This window comes from Microtus ochrogaster, chromosome 21 (assembly GCF_000317375.1).
Source record: "Microtus ochrogaster isolate Prairie Vole_2 chromosome 21, MicOch1.0, whole genome shotgun sequence".
Classification (NCBI taxonomy): Eukaryota; Metazoa; Chordata; class Mammalia; order Rodentia; family Cricetidae; genus Microtus; species Microtus ochrogaster.
Window position 1 is genome coordinate 4,546,574 of NC_022022.1, and position 7,464 is coordinate 4,554,037.

The 7,464-nt window shown below is 46.2% G+C and overlaps 2 non-coding genes across 2 annotated transcripts; both read right to left on the bottom strand.

The window, feature by feature from the left end:
- Positions 1 to 2,216: 2,216 nt before the first annotated feature.
- On the bottom strand, positions 2,217 to 2,290 carry Trnan-guu. Its single transcript has one exon. It is a non-coding gene; the product is annotated as a tRNA-Asn (tRNA).
- A 1,007-nt stretch (positions 2,291 to 3,297) lies between these two features.
- Positions 3,298 to 3,459, bottom strand: LOC113457251. The gene has a single exon (XR_003377881.1). It is a non-coding gene; the product is annotated as a U1 spliceosomal RNA (small nuclear RNA).
- Between the last annotated feature and the right edge of the window lie 4,005 nt (positions 3,460 to 7,464).

Below are 7,464 nucleotides of genomic sequence, written 5' to 3' on the forward strand. Positions count from 1 at the left end.
AGATTTTTGATTCTTCTCTCCCTGCTTAGATTTTTGTCTCTATTTTTTTTCTACTAGAGGGGTCTGAATTTATCCAGGTCTTTCGTATCTTTTTATCTCTCTATCTCATATATATATATATATATCTCATATATATTATATATATATTATATATATATATAATATCTACTCTGGTTCTTGGCTACACAAGCAAGTGCTGGATGTGGGTTCCTTCTTGTGGAATGGGCCTTAAGTCAAATCAGACACAGGTTGGCTATTCCCACAAGTTCTGTGCCCCGATTATCCTTCTTATTTTGTAGGCAGGACATTTTGTAGGTCAATGTGTGACTGGGTTGATTGGTGTCTGGTTTTCTTTTTCTATAGAGACTAGAAGGTAGGGATGCAGGATTCCTATATGACCCAACTTGACTTCCCCATGTTCCATGTGTGGATGTTACCTCAGCAATGGGACCTGCTGGTAATTTTTGGAGAGCAGCCCTGTGTCTTAGCAGCAGCCTGGGTTGTTTGGAGATTTCCATGGGGCACCCTTGACCAACAACTGAATTGAATGCAGCCCAGCACTACCGCTGGAATCCTTGCCTGGTGAAGGAGATGGCCAGTTGAGACTCCATTACTAGGAGCCATCACTAGGAATGGGGGGAGGACACATAAAGGGAGGGCAGGACATAGAAAACAAGATTTCTCACTAATGTGTTATTACTAAGACAAATACCAGATAGGAACATTCAGACCCTGCATCATGCTGACACGACCAAAACCAGGGGTAGGGGTGTTGTTGCTCAAAGATGGTGCTTACTACGCCCTGGGCCTAGGGTGACTGACAGTGAAGGTGATTTTGTGAGTCCACCTGAGACAGCGTGATTGACAGTGAAGACTCCAAGCAGCAAACTGTACTAATAGTGTTTGAGTTCCTCCATGTCCGCGGGACTTGAACTAGGGAGACTGGAGTCTGTGTCAAGACATTTGCTAGGCGTGAGGTGCCTGAAGACAAGAAAGCAGCATTCCAGACCAATAATTGTCCTGATTCAGATTCGAAACGAGGTTGCTGTGGCCACAACGCTGAGTACTAACCACTATACTATCATGTCGAGCCACTTGCTGGACGCTAGCTGCTCAGGGTGGACCAGTTTCTGAGGCTTCCTTTGAATCTGTCTGTCCTGTAGAAATGATTTCTCCAATACCACTGCTTTGCGAGCAGCATGAAGTGCAGGCGTCCGTGTCTCGGTTGGGTGGTGAGGGCCGTCGCTAACTGTGAAGTCGGTGGGTCGATGCCACTCTTGCAGATGCAGTATTTTCCCCAAGCACCTGATAGCCCCCCTCATCACCCTCCTCTCCGCGGTGGCTGAGCACCTGGGGGAGGTAGGAGGTGAACTGCTCTGGGGTCCTTCCTACGAGCTGGGGAGCAAATCAGCGGTCCAGAGCCTTCCCTAGACGCCCCCTTTACAGTGTCCAATGCCGTCTCTGCCAGTCCTCCTTACTAAACACGGCGTGGCCTGCCCGTTTCTGTGATTTATTTTGGTGTTTCCACACCACATGGTTTTCCAAAGAAGCCGGTTGTAGGGTATTGTGATTAGGAATTACTTTCCGGTCGCCCTTGTCGTATGCATATCTTTAGCCGGTCGTGTAAAGTTTACCCGTTTTATTTAAATCTGGTCCGTGTCCTGTGCTTTGGTGACTCGCTGTTCATTGTTCTCCTTTATTAAGAAAGGATTCCCACTTTACCCATCCCCAAAGAAACCAAAGACAGTAGGAGGGGATGTAACGGGTGTAATAACCAGGCTAGCTTAATATGAAACAGCAAATTTTAATGAAGGGATAGCTTACAACACCAGGGATCCAGCGATGAGCAGGAAATAAAAAAAAAGAGAGAGTGGCGGGGCTCAAATTCGCCAGATTTATATGTAAACATTAGCCCGAGGCGAACACGCCCTCTAAGGGGTGGACTATACCTACAAGGGGATTGTACACAGATGTCCCCCTCCTCACTGTACCTCTCCTCATCAAAAAAATATACAAATTGACTTTGCTATTTTCCCTGCCAGACGCCAGCATATAAATAGCTGTGTGGCAGGATATTTATTTAAGTACAGGATCTAGGATTTTTCGTGGGCTTTGTAAATTTCTGAGAAGAATGTAGGAGTATGTACTTTCCAGTTGGCAAGTCAGCACACAAATGGCTGTAAGTATGGAAAGTTCGTTAAAAGCCTAAAGGCTATCGTCCCTGGGTGGGCTTGAACCACCAACCTTTCGGTTAACAGCCGAACGCGCTAACCGATTGCGCCACAGAGACAGTGCACAGGGTTTTGACGATCTCCTTGATGATCCGGTCGTCACCGCGGGGACCACACCTGGAAAACCCACAGGTCCACGGCCGAGCATTCGGAGCAGGAGGCCTCAAAGCCAACAGGATGGGCGCCCCTAGTGTCCCGTGGACTCTTCCCGAGCTCGCGCGAACGTTATGAACCCGGAGACTCCGGGACCCTGGGACCCCGCCGCCACTCCAGGGACTCCACACTGGCAGACTCGCGGTCAGGGAGCCCATCAGGACTCAGCAAAGGAGCCCAAGTGCCCTTTAGGGTCCGGTCCTTTACAGACCCGAGCACGAACGCGCGAGGGCCTGGTCACCCCAGGTGTGTGCTGGAACCTCAGCGGGACACGTGTGGGAAAGGAGGCGAGTGCGGTGCCAGTGCCCAGGGAGTCCGGACTAACTTGACCCGGAGTGGAGAGGGACTACCGGGGGAGACGGTGGCCTGGGGGTGGGATTGGGGGCTGTGCACCGCGGGGACCAGAGGAAGCGAAGTTCGTTGGAGCCCCAGGGTATATCCCAGAGAAAGGTGCGTTTGAACTGAGCTGATGCCGTTGAAAGCCAATTTACGTTAGGAAGATAATAAAATGAAGAGGGATGTTTTGTTTTGTTTTGAATGAATCAAAACAATGGCTTTCTAGCAGCGGCTCCTGTCAGCTAGGGGTGTGCTGGTCCCGAGCCCGGGTCTGGTGCATGTTGAGTGCAGGAACAAATTAAGGAAATTCTGGAGTCTCAAACCAAAATGTGAGACATAGTTTCCTACAAGTACTCCTGGACTTTAAGACAAAAACTCCAGACCTGAAGGGATGTTCTCACTAACCCAGGACATAATTTCCTAAAGATGCCAATTCTAAGGCCGATGTCTTTCTTTTTTTTTTTTTTTTTTTTTTGACAAGGATGGGCAAAAATACAGGCATTAAAAAAAAGATAGAAAAAGAAACATATAAGAAAGAAAAAGAACTAACGGTACCAAATATGAGGAAATGGAATAAGCCGAGACCACAAACGCGGTGGCAAATTAATAAAAATTATGCAGTGGAGTTTCCCGAATTTGGGGAAATCACAGGGGCCAGCACAACACTAGTGCAATTCGGTCACCCTCGCCTGAAAAAAACAAAGACGTGTTGAGGGTGCTCACTTAGCTGCGTGAGTGTGCTTTACTTTCCCACAGCCATGACTCAGCCCCACCGGCCCTGTGCTCTGAATACATGGTCACTTGGCTGCGCCACTTCAGGACGTCCTGGTGCCTGCGCCCCGCTGCCACCAGCGGATCCGCGCTCCCTTCCACGCCACGCCTGCGCGACCTTCATCTACATAGACCGCATCCCCAACCGACACCCAGGGGTGACATCAGACCGATCCCATTCCCCCTTTTGGCTTGGTCAACTTTCTTCCTTGCTGAGAGCTGGATGGAGTGTTGCAGGACCAGAGACAAATCATCTTGAATTATCTCCAACCCACAAATAGCCAAGGGCTGCTCACAGCCTTGTACTAACAGCCTTGTCGCTGTTTTGTGTACTGGCAGACCCCTATCATCTGCCAAGAGGAAGTCAGAGAAGCCAGGCAGCTAGAGAGCCAGCCCTAGAGCAGAGGTCTCCAGCTTCGCTGGAACCTGCCTGCCTCATGTCTCCACCACTACATTTTACAAGGCTCTTGATGTATGGTTTTCTCTGTTCTCTTCTACAGAAACACCATGAAATTGACACTAAGTCTGGACATGGTATTCGGGGTGACCCGAATCTGTGTTCCTAGTCCAGGGGATCCACTCTGCCCTCTCTCGGCCTCCTGCATGTGTGTCGTGCACACACGTACAATCAGGCATAAACATACATACATTAAATAAATAAGTACTCTTTTTTGTGTTGTGTATGGGGAGGAGGGGCAGATTGTGTGAGCCATGACTCACATGTGGAGGCCAGTGGACAGTTGTGGCAGTCAGATGTCTTTCTGCCATGTCTGCTCCATGGATCAAGCTCTTGGATGGTCAGGTCTGATGGCAAGTGTCCTTGCCCTTGCCTATAAGCCATCTCTATGTCCCTTTAAAACCTCTCCCTCTCTGTCCTTCTCTGCCTCTCTACATTCCCCCCACCAGACCTCACCCTTGCCCCAGACAGGGTCTGTCTACACAGTGATGGCAATAAGAGCTTTGTGCCACCGTGCCTGACCCCCTTAAAACCTCTTTAGCCCACGTGCAGACATAATACAGCAATTTAAGGTTTTCAGATGATCGTACCATTTATCACATCATACACGGCAATTTCCCTTCTACAATGTGTTTGGGTTAAGGCAACACCTCAGCCCCTGGCATCCATAGATACAAAAAGAGACCAAGTTCAAATGCAAAAGCAAAGAGTCTTTATTGTGACTTCGAACTTGGGTCCTCTGTCCATCCAGTGCAGAGGTGGAATAGGAGAGACCTCAAGCGGCAACGGGGCAAGGTATTTATTGTTTTTAGAGCAAGGGGGCTAGGGGTTTTGAAATCTCCAGTTACAGACCTAGGATTGGTGTCTACTTGGGCCAGGGGTGCTTGGCTTGAGCTGATTGGTCAGCTATGGCTGAAAGGAAATTGCCATTCTGTGGCGGTTGTTGCATTCTGTCTTTATCAGCTCCTGGAACTTCTTCATCTTAATTCTGATTGGCTTGTTACCAAATGGGAACATTCTGTGTTTCTGCCAGTGACTAGGGTTGAGGTCAGGGGCCTACATCCTGCTGGTCTCTTCTGCAGTCTGTCATGCCCACAGTCATGTTAAAGACTCAGAGTCCTTCACTAATAACTGATCAATGGTGGACCTGCATGATGTGTTTTATATACATGGGATAATTCCTATTCCTCATTAGTTCCCGTAATTGTATGAATAATGAATTCTGAATCATCAGGAATAAGTTCCATGGTTTTAGTATGTAAAACAAGTCTTTCTGCATACTGAGAGTCAGTAACTATATTAAGAGGTTGTGAAAACTTTAATAATACCACAAGAATGAATACACATACACACACACACACACACGAGCATATAATTCTGACTTTTGAATAAACTCATAAGGGCTTTGGTCCACTTTACTGAAATTTCCAGACTTATTTGCATTACTGTGGCATGTAGGGGCTCCAGATATCAATGCTCCCCATACAATGTGAGGAAGGGCTCAACTGATTCTCTTTATAAATTGAACTGTCTTGCTTTGTGGATATTTGTTGTTAATCTCTTCCATAAAAAATGCAAGCTCTTTGCCAATCAATGTTCTTTTTTTTTGCCCATAATTTGTCAATCTCATCCATTATTAAAAGATACTACTATTTCTGTTGGGTCTATTCCTGTTAATTGACAAAGTCTCAATTTTTCTTTCAGAATCAATTCAGAAACCTTGTCTACATAGGTCTTTCATTTTTTGTTTCTTTCTGTTTGTGAGGCTAAAATATCCATGCCAGAATGTTTTCTCTCCACATAAGAATTCCAGTAGGAGAATGGGGAAAAGGTAGAGGAACTAGGATACGGTCGAATTCTGGATCCAAACCATCCACATGTGCGTTTTGTAATTTTTTTCTCTACCAGAGCCAATTCTCTGTCAATTTCAGCTGATAATTTTCTTGGACTATTTAAGTCCTTGTCACTTTGTAAGGTTTGAAATAAATTACTTAGTTCTTGAGTTGTCAGTCCAGTTGTGGGCCACAGTCAGTTAATGTCTCCCAGGAAATTCCGAGAGTCATGGCTGAGTCCTCAGTCTTGTCCCACACATTCAAAGCTGCTGTGTGGCATAGGGCCAAGGTGCGGTCATCAAATGTAATGTCTTTCCAGAGCAGCATAATGGCCTCACCAAGGATATTGTCTGGGGAAATCTTATAATCTCTAACCCTAAACTGATGTTCAGTGGCCCGGGTTTCTTCTGAGGACCAGATTCCAATGCCGCTGTAACTATGTTTTGCCAGCCTTGTGGAATAATTCTGTTTCGAGTGGCCCCTGAATTTAACAACTGTTTCACAAAAAGGAGAATGTATACCATATAAAACTATTGCTTCCTTAAATCTCTTTAAACCTCACATTTCTATAGGCTCCCAGCTGACTTCTGGATAACCTTGGGTAGCTCCTCTCTGACCCGTTCAGCAGGCCACGTAATTCGTGGGCCTCGAGTTCAGGATCACCTGGGTAGGAAGGGAGGGAAAGAGAAAGAGAACCACGCGCGTATAAAGAATCGGCAGAGTCGGTCTGAGATGGGTCAAGGTTCCGTTTATTGCAGGCAGGGGTTTATTCTTTTTTTTTTTTTTTTTTTTTTTTTTTTTTTTTTTTTGGTTTTTCGAGACAGGGTTTCTCTGTGGCTTTGGAGCCTGTCCTGGAACTAGCTCTGTAGACCAGGCTGGCCTCGAACTCACAGAGATCCACCTGCCTCTGCCTCCCGAGTGCTGGGATTAAAGGCGTGCGCCACCATCGCCCGGCTAGGGGTTTATTCTTATAGAGTGGTTTTGATAGGGAGGGGTAGGGTTAGAGGGGAGCGGAAACTATCGCGCCCTAGGCCAGGGAGGAAGCAATATATCTCTAGAAACATCTAGTGGTTAGGTCGTGTCTTGGAACACCTTGGGATTAGGTCGTTCTGAGAACTGTATCACAGCTGTTTGTGCAGCAAGCTGTTCTTGCAGAGGGGATGAGGAAAATTGCCCAGTACTTTAGGTCGGGGGGCTTCTTGGTCCCCAACACCTCTCTGATTCCATTTGGTGATGGGTAGTTGGTTTTCCTCTTAACTGTTCTGTGTCTGAACACTTTTAGTATCAGTTTTAATAAAGTTTCTAAGGCTTGTATATTTTGAGTAGTAAGCTGTTCTGAGGTTTGCATATTATCAATCACCCATCTACTCTCTGAATCAGGAACTATTTCTAAAGCTTTCAGCTTGTCAGCCAAAATGGTATTGTTCTCCTTAGAAACCATTTGTAAGGCTTGTATATTACCAGTCACCTTCCTGTCCTCTACACTGGTAAATATTTCTCAACCCTCTATCTTGTCAGTTGAAACTGTAGTATTCTCTAAGAACCACTGAATAACTTGTATAACATCAGTAGTATTTTCTAAAGCCTGTATCTTCTCACTAATCTCTACATTTAGACCCATTTTTAAGGATAAGATATGAATTGCCAGACTGATCACAATTATGACTGAGGTAATATATATATA